The sequence below is a fragment of the Saccopteryx bilineata genome, chromosome 4 (genome assembly GCF_036850765.1).
Source record: "Saccopteryx bilineata isolate mSacBil1 chromosome 4, mSacBil1_pri_phased_curated, whole genome shotgun sequence".
In the NCBI taxonomy this organism is placed as follows: domain Eukaryota; kingdom Metazoa; phylum Chordata; class Mammalia; order Chiroptera; family Emballonuridae; genus Saccopteryx; species Saccopteryx bilineata.
The window spans coordinates 51,098,217-51,112,107 of record NC_089493.1 but is presented as its reverse complement, the minus strand read 5'-3'; the positions used below and the strand labels follow the sequence as shown (position 1 = coordinate 51,112,107).

General features: G+C 50.3%; 1 protein-coding gene and 1 non-coding gene across 3 annotated transcripts in view; one reads left to right on the top strand and one right to left on the bottom strand.

Annotated features, from left to right (window-relative positions):
• Window positions 1–13,891, bottom strand: part of ITGA11 (integrin subunit alpha 11) — a 137,344-nt gene that overhangs the window by 117,864 nt on the left and 5,589 nt on the right. The window lies entirely within an intron of this gene.
• On the top strand, window positions 230–362 carry LOC136336667 (small nucleolar RNA SNORA38). The gene has a single exon (XR_010731502.1). It is a non-coding gene; the product is annotated as a small nucleolar RNA SNORA38 (small nucleolar RNA).

The following is a 13,891-nucleotide window of genomic DNA, read 5'->3' as shown; positions in this document are numbered from 1 at the left end:
AGCACGGATGAGCTTATTGAATTAACTAGATATCCTCCAAGAACGACTTAAGCAGATAGGTTACAGGCCCTCTTCTCTTTACCCAAGGCCCTGTGCATTCACCCCCCGCTTTCTCCAGCCAGGCTCTGCCATGCCTTGTGATACACGCTGGCTGCTGACCACCTTGGAGCCCTCCAGCCCTGCCAGCTTACCTTTCTTCAGCTTCGTGTTTCATTTAAAAAAAAAAAAATCCTCCTACAAAGGCATGTCTATCGTTCCCTGTCTTTGGACATGTAAGAATTGGAGGCGGCAAAGAAATGTGGACTTGAGAGGTCTGGGGCCAGCTTGCTCCGCGCAGGCTCAAGATCAACCATCCCACATAGAAGAAAAAAAAAATCAAATCTGCTCCCTCAGTGTCTTACTTGGTACTAGATAAACAAATGCTGGCTAACGAGTGATTTTATCACAATGTCCCCTCAACTCTCCGAAGCCTTTGTAGCAGTATCTAAGGAAGAATTCCCTAAATCAGAAACACACAGACCTGAGCTGAGCAGCCTGATGGAGCGGGAAGGGCCCCACTGCTGGGGGTTATGGAGGAGCCCTAATGCCTGCAGGGGCACGCTGGGGTGCCGGCCGAAAGAGGGACACTCACATAAGCCTTCCAAGAGGGGAGAGGGAAGGAGGAGCAAGTGTTGGAGAGAGCAAGGGCTCCCTTTCAGTTTTTTAAAGAAATCAGATGTTCACCAATGTGCTGTTTAAGCAGATGTCTAGCTCATGGAAAACAGGCCTAAAAATTGAAAACAGCAAACACCAGGTTGAAATTTGTTGTCATTAACATTGTTTTTGCTCCCAGCCTGGGACAACCACCTCATGCCTTCAGAGAACAGACGAGCCACCTCCTTCAGGATTAAGACTCACAAGTTTATGAGAAGCCAGTGTATTTTTCTGCCTTACATCATTTAATCTTTTTTTCCAAGTAGGGAAAGTGATCAAAATGGACCTCTTTCCATAAGCTTTCAAGAGCTTCCATGAAGAATATGGAAACATATTAATATCGATATTATGAATCTTTGTGTTGTAAGTTCATTTAATGTGCAGTAAAGTCTTGATCAGCCAGACCCAACCCCACCCCCCAAGCACAGACTTCAAGCTGTGTGGAAAACTGGATCCAAGAGATGTGACCCAGCAGCCATGGACTGCTGCTTTCCACTACTCACTTCCAGGTGGGCCAGGCTCCCGAGAACCCTGATCACACCCCCTCAGCCCAGACCAGCCCTCTGAGCCCCACGATCAATGCCCAGCTGCCTATAGAAACTTTCACATAGGACATTTTTACTTGGACATCTCGTAGCATCTCACACTGCGTAAGACCAGAAAGGCTCCTAGATTCTCCCTTCCCTGCTGCCTTTCCCCCAAGCCTCCCTGTCTCAGCATCGCCACCCTCCTGATTGCTCAACTCGGGAGCATGAATGCCATGCCCCAGGATTTCCCTTCACCTCCTACAAATCCTGCAGGTTCTACCCCCTCAGTTCCTCTCAAGTGTGTCCACTCTTCTCTATTTCTTCTGGTAGCACCAGACCAGGTCCTTTTCATCTTTTTGTGCCTGGGCTTTTGTAAGAGCCTTCTAACTGGTCCCTCATTTCTATTTCTGCTCAGCGACAAGTTATGCTCTTCACAGCAACCAGAGTGATCTTTTAAAAATGCCAATCAGATCCTGGCACTTTCTTGCTTAAAAACGCTCTGGGGTCCTACCACTGCATTTAGGGTAGATTCCAGTCCCTTACCCAGGGCCCACCAGGCCCCGCAGGATCTGCCTGCTCTTGTGCCATGACCTGCATGCCTTTCTTCCTCCAGCCGCCCTGCCTTTCCACCTGCTCCTCCAACGCACCAAGCTCTTCCCACCTCGAGGCCCTCTGCCTGAATGCTCTTCCCCAAGATCTTTGTTCAGCCGCCCCCTTCTCAACCTCCAGTTTTAATGTCGTGGCCGCTGAGAAATCTTTCCTTACTGTGCTATGGAGAACCCATTATTCTCTCTCAAAGCATCTTCTTTATTTCTTTTACAGTGAAAGATAATTATAGATGATGATAAGCTACTTGCTTACTTGGACACTGCCTCCCCTCCCACTGAAGCTTAAGACCCAAGGGAAGGGACCAGTGAGGTGCTGGACCTGCTCAGAGCTGACTGTGTACATTCTTCCCATTCAGTGATGTCATGCTGGTGGCTTAAAATTAACCCTGTTGGAAGGATTTACACCACGGTAATTGGCAAATGTTACATAAAAGGACTCTCCCCACTCTAAGAACCAGAATGGGTTGTTAAACATTTACCAGAACTCTGGAAGGGACTGTATCTGTCTGTCTCCCTACATTATTGTTGGCATCTATTGATAGAACAACACCTAGCACACAACAGGTGAGTGTGCTTAAAAGAATTTGTTAAAAGAATTTTCTAAATGAACGGAAGCATTCTGGGCTCTGGAGCTTCACACACTAACTTTCCAACAAGGAGTTGAAGGGATTGTGGTACTCTAAGCCTCAGGAAGGGAGGGAAGTTAGAATTCTGACTTTGGCTTCAGAAGCCCTGGTTCTAATCCATGGCTTCTGACTTGTTTTATGACTTAAGAGCAGTTTTTTTCTCTTCCTGGACCTGTTTCCTTAACTATAAAAAAAAAACGCACTGGTCTAGATGCTCAATCTCTAAGTCCCTGTATAAGATTTAATGAAGCCACTTTATGCACCCTGTTACCATTTTCTTTACCTCTGACTCCTAGGGTCGCTGCACTATATTGCACAACTGCAGAGGGTGCTGTTGACCCGGAGGCTGATTGAGTTCTGTGGTGTGCAGCCTGTATAGCTGTACGTGGCAGCTCTTCCCACTCTGATCCTGGCCACGGGCCATTTCAAAGGGAGCCGAATTGGACAATGTGTCCCTCCCTTTCCTGACATACTAACCAGCTCAAAGAGCTCAGACAGCTTGGGTTTGGTTTCCCAACTCCTAAGATTATTTTCTGCTTGTCATGGGTGTGTGGATCAAGAGCCCTGTGCATCCGGGGTTAGCCCCATGCCAGGGAGTGTTTGGGAAAAGTAAGAGCAAGACAAGGCTCAGCATATGCAATTAGTGGCAGGGCTTTCCCTCGGAGGAGAGGAACTAGGGCAGTGAGGACCTGCAGAATGGCTGCGCCTGTCTGCCCCTGGTTTTTGAATGCAAACTAAAAAAAGGAATTGTGGGGGCCCTTCCCTTCCAAGCCTACAGGGTCCGCCCTACAGTGAATACACCCACACCCGTCTGCAAAGTTCTCTGGCTGCACAGAGCTCAACAAAGACCCACCAGAGCCTGAGTTAAGCTGCATGCTATTGGCTAGGCTTGGTGGGGATGGAGGATACTGGGTAGTGGAAGTGTTTTGGTTCCATAAGGGCTATGCAGAAGCTCTTCAGTCTTTGGTGTACGGCAGTTACTCATGGTTTCAAAACTATCCCAAATGTCTACTGCCAATTTTAGGTCCTTAGAAGAGGCAAGGGCTCATGACTTGATCTGTCTTTGCTGGAAAACAAAAGGTCTGCCTTGTGAGATTTCGGTCATTGCAGGGACGCAAGCCACAGGTGGCCACTTGTCTAGGATGTTCAGGTCCCAAGTCCGCTCCCTGGCAGATACCTGGTACTGAGGACCAGGACTCCTCATGGACCTGTGGATGAGAAAGGGCCAACCATGCACTGGGCCCGTTTATGTGCTAGATAAAGTTACTTTAAAATAGAGTCCCTGTTGTCAACTTCTTTCTCATGTTACAAGTGCCTTTAGAGTCAGATTCTAGGTTCTCGCTCAGGAAATGTTCATGGGAGCATAGCCCCAAAGAGCTTTTGGAGTCAGGAAGGTGACACATTTATTTTAGAAATGATGAAATAGATATCTTAAGAAGATATATGGTTCACTCAAATTTAGTAATAGAGCCTGAACTTGACTCAGAGATTGTCATCTGCAGCCCAGGGTTTTTTCATCAGCCTAGGCTTGGAGGGTCCAGCTGGTGAAAGACGTCGTCAAGCACCAGGCTTAGGTTTCCACATCTGTAACTTTAAGGGTTAGCTCAGATTGATCCATCTGGGCTAGGTCACGGCTGGTTTTACGCAGCCATTCCTAAAAAAATCAATAAGGAGTAGGGTCACTCTAATATTCTGTCAGCCTTGAAACCCCCTATGTGAATTACTTTATAGCTATTTTATGGCCCAGCAAGCTGAGCAGAACCAGGCTCTGAAGAGGACGGGGTTCTGGCTGGTGTGAACTGCCCGAGGCAGTGTCAGACCTTAGAAGGGACGTGTGTGGGAGGTAGGGCAGGACTGTGTGATGTTCCATAGAGGGGGAGAAAGTAAGAGGGAAGCCAAGTGAACAGTGCCCACCGCCCAAGGGCTCAGACAGCCTTATGGAGAGTAGGGGTGCTTGTGATAAAATGGAGCGGCCCACAGAAATATGCCCATTTCTTTGCTCCTGGTCCAGGAGGGCTTCCTGGAAAAAGAGGTCTTTCTAGAGCTTCTAGGGCCTAGAAAAAGCAAAAAGTTCCTCTGCACTTTAACTTATATCCACTAAAGACATTTTATTAGGGAGAGAGTTAGGGGTTTCCTCTTCTTTCATGGGGGCAACAGACTTGTGGTTCCTCGCTCCACCACAACATCCCTCTCTATCCTACCCCAGTAACTCTAGACCAGACCCATGCTCATCAAAGCTTTCATCTGGGCCTTTGGTTCCACATAAAAGCTCCTTCTGCCCTCATGAGTGGGGATCTCTGGGCAGACCTGTCTTCCCTGGCTGGCCCCTATTAGCAATGAAACCAGTTTAGCGGGGCTGCTGCCAAGCCAAGCAGCACTGCAGAAGCAGTCTGGGACTCGGCTAGCAGGCAGCGGGAAAGCGCTCTCCTGGGCCTCACCCTGGTGAACTGTGCATGAGAGAGAGTGGCCAGTGCTGTTGCCTGGACGCCTGTCAACTTCTCTGGGTCCCTTCCAGCGAGTGCCAAGGGGGTAGTGGCACTTGCAGAGGCCTTGGTTGAACCTCTAGCAGGGGTCCCCAAACTTTTTACACAGAGGGCCAGTTCACTGTCCCTCAGACCGTTGGAGGGCCACCACATACAGTGCTCCTCTCACTGACCACCAATGAAAGAGGTGGCCCTTCCGGAAGTGCGGTGGGGGGCTGGATAAATGGCCTCAGGGGGCTGCATGCGGCCCGCGGGCCGTAGTTTGGGGACGCCTGCTCTAAGGAGAGAGAGGGCAGCTAAGAAATCATGTCATGCAGGTGGATGGAGTTTAGATCTGATTTATGAAAAATCCACAGTCAAACCTGAGCTCCTCTCACTCCAGTTCTGGGAGACTAGGGATGAGGATGTCTGTCCTTCCTTAGGACTATACACTGTGACCCAGCATCCCCCATGGCATGATGGGTGAGAAGAGTTTAGGTGGGACAAGAGTGAACATTAAAACTTGACAACTATGTGTTTACTTAATGGATATGAAAACATTACAAACCAATCAAAACTTAGACTTCACAATAATGATTGCTTAGGAAGAGGTTGAGACAGTTGAGTTGAAGTCAATTTAGAGAGAATTATTAAATGAAAGCAGTTAGTGTGTTCCATAGATATGTCTAAAGCTGTGTAGATCTTGCATGAAAAGCAGGAGAGAAGGCAGGCTTTCTTTTATTTTTTTATTTTTTTATTTTTTTTATTTTTTATTATTCGTTTTTAGAAGCTGGAAACAGGGAGAGACAGTCAGACAGACTCCCGCATGCGCCCGACCGGGATCCACCCGGCACGCCCACCAGGGGCGACGCTCTGCCCACCAGGGGGCGATGCTCTGCCCATCCTGGGCGTCGCCATGTTGCGACCAGAGCCACTCTAGCGCCTGAGGCAGAGGCCACAGAGCCATCCCCAGCGCCTGGGCCATCTTTGCTCCAATGGAGCCTTGGCTGCGGGAGGGGAAGAGAGACAGAGAGGAAAGCGCGGCGGAGGGGTGGAGAAGCAAATGGGCGCTTCTCCTGTGTGCCCTGGCCGGGAATCGAACCCGGGTCCTCCGCACGCTAGGCCGACGCTCTACCGCTGAGCCAACCGGCCAGGGCAGAAGGCAGGCTTTCAAGATGACCAAGCCTGGATCTGGATTCTGGCTCAGGTGTTTAGCGTCAGCCGTGTGACCTTGGGCAAATCACATAACCTCTCGGAATTGCAGTCTCTGGAGTCAGAATGCCTGGGTTCAAATCCCAGTCTGTGACTCTATCACCTAAGTGATCTTGCATAAGTTACTTAACTTCTATATACCACAGGTCCTCCTCCTTAAAGTGAGGGAAATAATACCCTCTTACAGGGTTATCGAGGAGATGAGCGCTTAGAACAAAGCCTGATGCAAGGAAGCCCTCGGGGAACGTTAGCAAGTATCACTGTTGCTAAATGCAATAAATAAACATTTGTTGAGCCTCTCATCCTTGCCAGACAATTTGTGTGGTGATCAGTATTATCTCTAATTTTTCATACTGGTACTACAAGATAGATACTATCATTTAAATTACACATTTCAAAGACAGGAAGTGACCTGCCCAAGGTTATAAGTTTCAGGGCCAGTATTCAAATGCCAGGTCAGTGGAACATGACCCTCATATGAACCTCGTTGGGCTCCGGCTCAGTCTCTCTACTTGTACAATGGGTTTCTTGGCATCTCCCAAGCCACCAGGGCAGATTTTGGTCTGATGGTTCCCAGGGATTGGATCATAACCTGGGGCTACTGTTCAGCTCCTGCCATCTTTTCTGGGCACTGCCAGCTCCTTCTGGGGCACTAAATGACAAGGCTGTGTTCTTCGGTACATGGATATGTCTGAATCACTACCCTTTTGTGGGAAACAAGGCATTTTCTGCTCCACTCCTCTTGTTTCCTGGGAAGTCCCAGTATATACCTAGGTCTGCACTGTGTAAAACAAGGCCCTTCCCACATCTCCTTGTGTTTCTGAGTCACAGTAAATAACAGTGTAGGGCTAGCTGGGGCAGCCTGGGCTGCTGCTGGGACCCGGTGTGCCCCCTTTAAGGCCCTCTTCCCTTCAGCAGCCCCTCCTCCCCCTCAGCAGCCCTCCTTGCCCTGTACACCTGCAACTGTCACTAGCCTCTACGGGTCTGGGAAAAAAGCCAGGAGTGTCAGGACCAAATGCGTGCCCACTGAGGGGGATGGCGTCTCGGGAAAGGTGACTGGAGAGAGGGTAATGCTAACCTCAGAGGGGATTCATCAGTGGTATCTCCGGCTGTTGCAGGCCCCGCTGGGTGAGATTTTCACCGACTAATTAATTCATTCCACAACTATTTATTACTAGATGCTTTGGCACTGCTCTGGACCCTGGGATACATAAGTAAACACAACACACAAGAATCTTTGCTCTCCTGGTTACATTTTGTTGGGGGAAACAGCCAATAAATAAGGTGAATAAATAAAGAGGTAATAATGCCAGACCATGAGAAATACCTCAGCAGGACAAAAGCAAAGGGAGGCTGACATTTTTGGTAAGGGTGCCAGAAAGGTCTCCATGAGATGGAGGCGCTGGAGTAAAGACCTGAAGGAAGTGAGAGAGGCTCTTCAGTGAAGAGCGTTCCAGGCATAGCACGTGCAAAGTCCAAGGTGCCTGATATGTTTGGAGAATATTCTGGAAGCTGCGGGTGGAACAGAATGAGCAAGTGGGGCCGTAGGGGATGAGGTCAGGAAGGCAGAGGGAGCTAGGTGACACAGACCTCCTATTCAGAGTGGGCAGCGGAGTCCTAGAGGGTGTGGAGCAGAGCAAGGACAGGGCATAATATGACCAGCACCCCTCTGGCTACTGGGTGGAAGACCCCAAGGGGACAGGGCAGATGCAAGGGGATCAGTTAGGTGACTGCTGCCACAAGCTGTAGGAGTCATTCTGGGTGCCCCCCCCATCGTGGCCCCCAGCTTCCTGCCTGCTCCTGGTCACAGTCCTCCAGGCCTAGCAGGGGTGGGAGAATGAATGGCAGACTAGAGCTTTCACAGCAAGTGTGATGTGGGATCAGTGGACCTGACAGGCTAGGGTGGGGGGTAGGAGGGGCTAGTTTTAAGATGTGTGAGAACATAGGTAGATAAATCCACACTGAAAAGAGAGAAAAGAGCAGGGACAATCTTGGTGATGGTTTCAACACATTCCGAACAACCGGGGAGTCTCCTGCGGAGCCTGCCAGAGCCTCTGCCCCAGCTGGCCTCGCCACCAGCAGCAAGCACATTCCACAGCTGATGTTTGGCTTGTGGTCTGGCCTGGCCTTCGCCCTGGTTTCTTCTGCTCTGAAAGGCTTTTAAAATGAGAACCCGGGTTTTCTTTAAGTTTGGGGCATGAATCACTGCTTCTGAGACTGGAAAGGGGATGGAGGGACAGGAGGCCCCAGGCTGGGGCGCTCCCTCTCACTCAGGTCTGCATGCCACCAAGCCACACATATGTGACAGGCTCACTTCCAAGCTCTGGTCAACATTTCCAGCTGCCGGAGGGCTACCTCCACTTGCCCCAAGAACCCTGCAAAATGAACATATCCAGGCTGACTCAACTTCCCCTCCTCAAACCTCCTCATCCTCAGGTCAGTGGCACTGCCCTTGGGCCTCCTGACACCTTTCCTTCCCTGGTGACCAGGCCCTGCTCCGTTCTGTCCCTCACAGTGTCCCTTCTCTTTTAGCTCGCCACCTTCACTTCAGGCTCTGGTGGCCTCCAACCTGGGTCACTGCAGTGCCCGTCTTATCATTCCACCTGCTCTCAGTTGTTTTCCTGTGGTGTCCACACCCCACCACCCTGGAGCTTTTCCAAACACAGACTGGAACATGCCACTAACCTCCCTCAAAAACCTTCAGTGGCTCCGCATTTGCTAAATCCGAATACCCGAGTTGGTGTTTGGGTCCTTCCTCAGCAGTCTCGGCCCTCTGTCCTTTCTGGTAGCTCCCCCTAGCACCGTGATGGCGAACCTATGACACTCGTGTCAGCACTAACACGTGTAGCCATTTTCGATGACACGTGGCTGCATGCGGCTGCATCCTGGAGAAGTAGGGGGCCACATGCCGAGAAGGACGTTTCATTCTCGGCTCCTGCATGGCCAGGTGCAGTAGCCAAGGATAAAACATTTGCTGTAGTGTAGACACTCTGTGCTGGGGGTCTGTAGGCCAAAACAACAGAACTCCGGCCCAGAGCGTCTAGTTCTAGGACTTCCGGTTAGGCCGTTTTTCTCGAAGTGACACACCACCCGAGTTATGCTCGGTTTTTGGGCGAATTTTGACACACCAAGCTCAAAAGATTGTCCATCACTGCTCTAGTACATACTCAGCATCCTGCAGAGCAGACATCAGGCTATTGGCCAGATGTGGTCTCTACCCTTCCTGCACTTACAAATAATCTCCTTCTCATCTCTCAAATTCCAGAGTCTTTTATCTAGAGCTCTCTTACAGTTGTGTATTAGAGTTATTTATCCAGGGATCTTCTCTTGTACTAAACCATAAAATCCTTAAAGGACAGGACTTACCTCTTATCTTTTTTTTTTTTTTTTTTTTGTATTTTTCTGAAACTGGAAACGGGGAGAGACAGTCAGACAGACTCCCGCATGCGCCCGACCGGGATCCACCCAGCACGCCCACCAGGGGCGACTCTCTGCCCACCGGGAGCGATGCTCTGCCCCTCCAGGGCCTCGCTCTGCCACGACCAGAGCCACTCTAGCGCCTGGGGAAGAGGCCAAGGAGCCATCCCCAGTGCCCGAGCCATCTTTGCTCCAATGGAGCCTTGGCTGCAAGAGGGGAAGAGAGAGACAGAGAGGAAGGGGGGGGGGGAGTGGAGAAGCAAATGGGCGCTTCTACTATGTGCCCTGGCCGGGAATCGAACCCGGGTCCCCCGCACGCTAGGCCGACGCTCTACCACTGAGCCAACCGGCCAGGGCCTTACCTCTTGTTTTTTATCCCCCAGAGCATCTAGCACAGGGCCTGCTCATACAGTCTATTGTCTAGGGACCCCTTGGGGGGGGGTGCGTGTGCAAAGAAATTTAAGACATCTATCTTTCCTTTAAATGTCTTTTTGTCTACTTGGATGGGCAGTTCCTACATTCATTCAACATTTATTAATTGAGCACTTACTATGTCTGACATTGTATTAGAGCTGGGGACACAGGAGATGTGGCTTCTGCTCTCAGTTCAGTGGGGGAAGATGTTCAGGCCACTATAATACTGGCTGGTGGGTGAGGTATGGGTATCTTGAGATCACATAAGTGGGGCTTCAAGATCTGGTTAAGGGGGTCAGGTGAGGCTTTCAAGAAGAAGTTGTGCCCAGGTGGAGACCTGACGAATAAGTGAGAGGCAGCCCGGAGAAAGGAGGTAGAATAGGACATAGGAAACAATATGAGTGAAGGCTAGAGAAAGCTGGTGCATTTGAGAAGCTAAGATGCCCAGTGGGGGTGCTGTAGGGATGTGCAGGCGTCCTTGGTGCTGCTAGAGGTGAGTCTTGAGTGCAGGCCAGGACTACCCCTTCAGGGTCTGGTTAGCTCTATTAAAGAGTCTGGACTTAACCCAATAGCAATAGGGAGCCATTGAAGGCTTTAAGCAGGGGACTGACTATACAACCCAGCCTGTATTTTAGCCTCACTCTGGCTTCTGTGAGGAAGGTCTGGGGTAGATTGGGGTTAGAGGCACAATGATATCTGAGTTTGGGCTGGAGACAGAGAATTTCCAGGGCCCTCCAGCTCTGCCCCCAGGCCCGCCTCCTCTCTCTCTGTGATGAAGCATTGCTTCCCCACCCAGTCGGGGGCTTCCTTCACTTGAACACTCATAACACCTTCAGCAGGGCTCAGAATCAAGGAATTGGAATGACCCTAATGGACTTCGTCCACCCCCTGCTGGATACCTCCTTCCCCCGAGCTCCTGTGCTGCCCCATCTGTCTGGGGGCAGTTCTGACCAGGATCCTGTGCCAAACCAGTCCCTGTAGTCCCTCTTTGTCTTCCCTGGGTCTTCCACTTGGGGCCACACAATGATCAATAGCTTATAGCTTTGCGGGGACACAGGCTGGGGCACCAACGAATAACTCTTCAATATTGCTTTCTCTTTAAGTTTCTCTGATGGGTTCTTAATGTCACCTTTGGCCAGAAGACCTGCCCCTGAGTTCCCAGTGACCTTAGGAAAATCACAGGAAATTTACCCCCGAATTCTACCTTGCTCTCAGCCTTCTCAAATCTGACTCCAAGTCGTGTCTCCCGCTTGTGCAGTTTCAGGCTGGGGGGGGGGGGACCAGAAGAACGGAGAGTCAGGAGACCTGGTGACATCTTGGCTTTGTCACTAATTGTGTGGGACCCTGAGCAAATCGCTTCTTTTCCCTGGATGGCATTTTCTCCTTTGCTTGATTGGCGATTAGGTTTAGATTACACTGGTGATCCTTGGCTGCCCATTAGAATTATTGGAGAGCTTTAAAAAAAATACCAAAGCTGGACTCCACTATGGAGAGTGATGACACGGTCTGGGGAGGGGCCTGGGCAGAGAGTTTGTTTTATACCATCATTCTGTTCATTCAGGTTGGAGGACACTGCATTTACTGACCATCTGCAGTTTCACAACAGACCAAGAAGGGAGGCCCAGGTGAGCAGGCAAAAGAACCTGAGGAGGAACTGACCCCTTACTTAGAAGTGCTAAGTGTGTTCCCAGCAGGACCACAGAAGTACAAACACCTGAAGCTGCAGAAAGGCCAGCAACTTCAAGTTGTGGCTTCTTGCATTCACCAAGCTGACTCCTCCAGAGCCCAGTGTCAAATGCTCAAAGGTCTCCCCCAAACTTCTCAAAGTGGTCTTGGGGCAGTAAGTGGAGACAGAAGCATCTTTTGAATTCTGTGTGCCCTTGAACTGCTCCATGGACACCCCTGCATCTGTGGACACCAGCACTTTGCACAAGTCCTGCAGTCTGTGTGCGGTCTGTGCCCTCATGCCCCCCCCCCCACCGCACCACCCGTGTTTCCTGAGGCAGAGGCTGTGGAATCCCCAGAACCTGGTGGTGCCTGGCGTATAGTGGGTGCTCAGTACATGTTGACCAAATGGACAAGCCACTCAGTTTCTTCATCTGTAAAGTGGAATCATGGTGACTCTTTGCCAAACTACAGGCCTGTGGGGACAACAACATGAGCAAGGTCAGCTTGATAGTTTGCCGTTGCTCGGGGCCCCACACTCAGCGGGGCCTCTGCTTGGTTTAATGCTCCCCTGTGGCCATCTTGAAGTTCTTAATAATTTTTAAACAAGGATCCCTGTGTTTTCATCTTTCCCTGGGTCCCACAGCTTATGTAGCTGGTCCTGCATGTGTGGTAACTGGTGTGAATAAACTCAGAGAAGAGCTCTGTCTATAAATTATTTATGAAACTTTATGATTGCCACCAATTGCCGAACATCAGGGGCTATGAAAGAGCAGTTCCAGTAGAAGGAGGGGAGACAGACATTGCTTTGTGGCCTTCTCCCTGGCAGGGGAGGTGGTGGTGGTCTAAAGGCCAGGCTGAGAGGGAGGATGCTGGACACTGGAGACACCCCCAGCGGTCTACAGAGAATGATTTCAATGATCTTGCCCTACCTGCCTGCCGTAGATATAGGATAGATACCATTAGAACTTCATTTCTTTGGCTGAAGCATTGCTTTCTCCTTAAGTTTCTCTAATGGGTGTAGTAAATTGGGTTTCTAATGTCATCTTTGGCCAGAAGACCTGCCCCTGAGTTCCCAGTGACCTTGGGAAAAATCACAGGAAATGATTCTACCTTCCAAAGCCTCAGTTTCCCCACTTATGTAAAGCCCACAGAAGCCCTGGCATGGCCTCTGGCCTCACTTGGCCTGTCCTGACTGATAGAACAAACATATGGAAATGCTCTTTGCAGACTGCAGCCACTTGTTCATTTTATGATTTTTCCATGGCCTTCCTGAGGCCTAGTCCTCTCGATTTGCAAAGAAACAGGCCACAGAAATCTTGAGGGTCAGGATTCCTGGCAGCCTGGCCCAGCTGAGGGATGCTGCTGGGGAAGGAAGCCGTGAGCCCCAGTTGCGGAGGCAGAACCACTTCTCTGTGTCATCCTGTTTGGAATCCCAGAGCGTGTTGCTATAGCAAGTTGCCTCGCTCGCCCCACTTGCCACGTGAAAAAACCTCTGCCTGCTTTAGAAGAGCATCACTCAAGCCACAGACTGGCTTCTTCTATGTCATAGGACAAGGCTGTCATCATCCACAAGGGCCAGGGCAGGATGCACCTGCCCCGGTGGTGAAGATGGACTGAGCCCCTGAACCACGCCAGACAGGTTTCTCTGCCTCAGTTATCTTGTCTGCTGGCTGGTCCTGGTGTCTGAAGTTTCACCATTAGTCCTTTATTTCTCTGGATCAAGGCACAGACCAGTTAAAATGCAAGTCCCTTTGGGTAGGACATATGGAGTTGTTATCACTCATTAAGTGCTGTTCAGCATGAATTAACTCATCAGGCCTGGAGTTCAGAGAAGGCTTTGATTAGGGGAAAGGGGGCAGAGGTGGTAAGGGAGGAGAGGAACAGCCAGCCTGGACCATGAGGGTAGGTTGGAAAGGAAGCTCTGGGGCAGAGTGGTCCAGAGTACTGGGCACTTGGGGGCATGTGGTAGAGCCCTACTCAGCCCTGAACCAGGATGCAAGTGAGAACGAGAGGCACCCATGTTAGGAGGCACCAGGTGAGGACCACTTCTCACCAAGCCAGCATCTTGACTGAGAAGTCACTGTCTAGCTGATTCTGAAGAGACAGTTGTCAGCCCTGGGTTGGTGCCCCTGTGAATGGCCACGTGTTCAGTGATCTCATGGACAGCTCCTTTAGTAAAGGCATCTTATGGTCCCTCTATGCCTTCTAGGCCCAGTTCCTAAAGAGATATTACGCATGGATTAAGAGCAGCAGCTTTGGGGTCA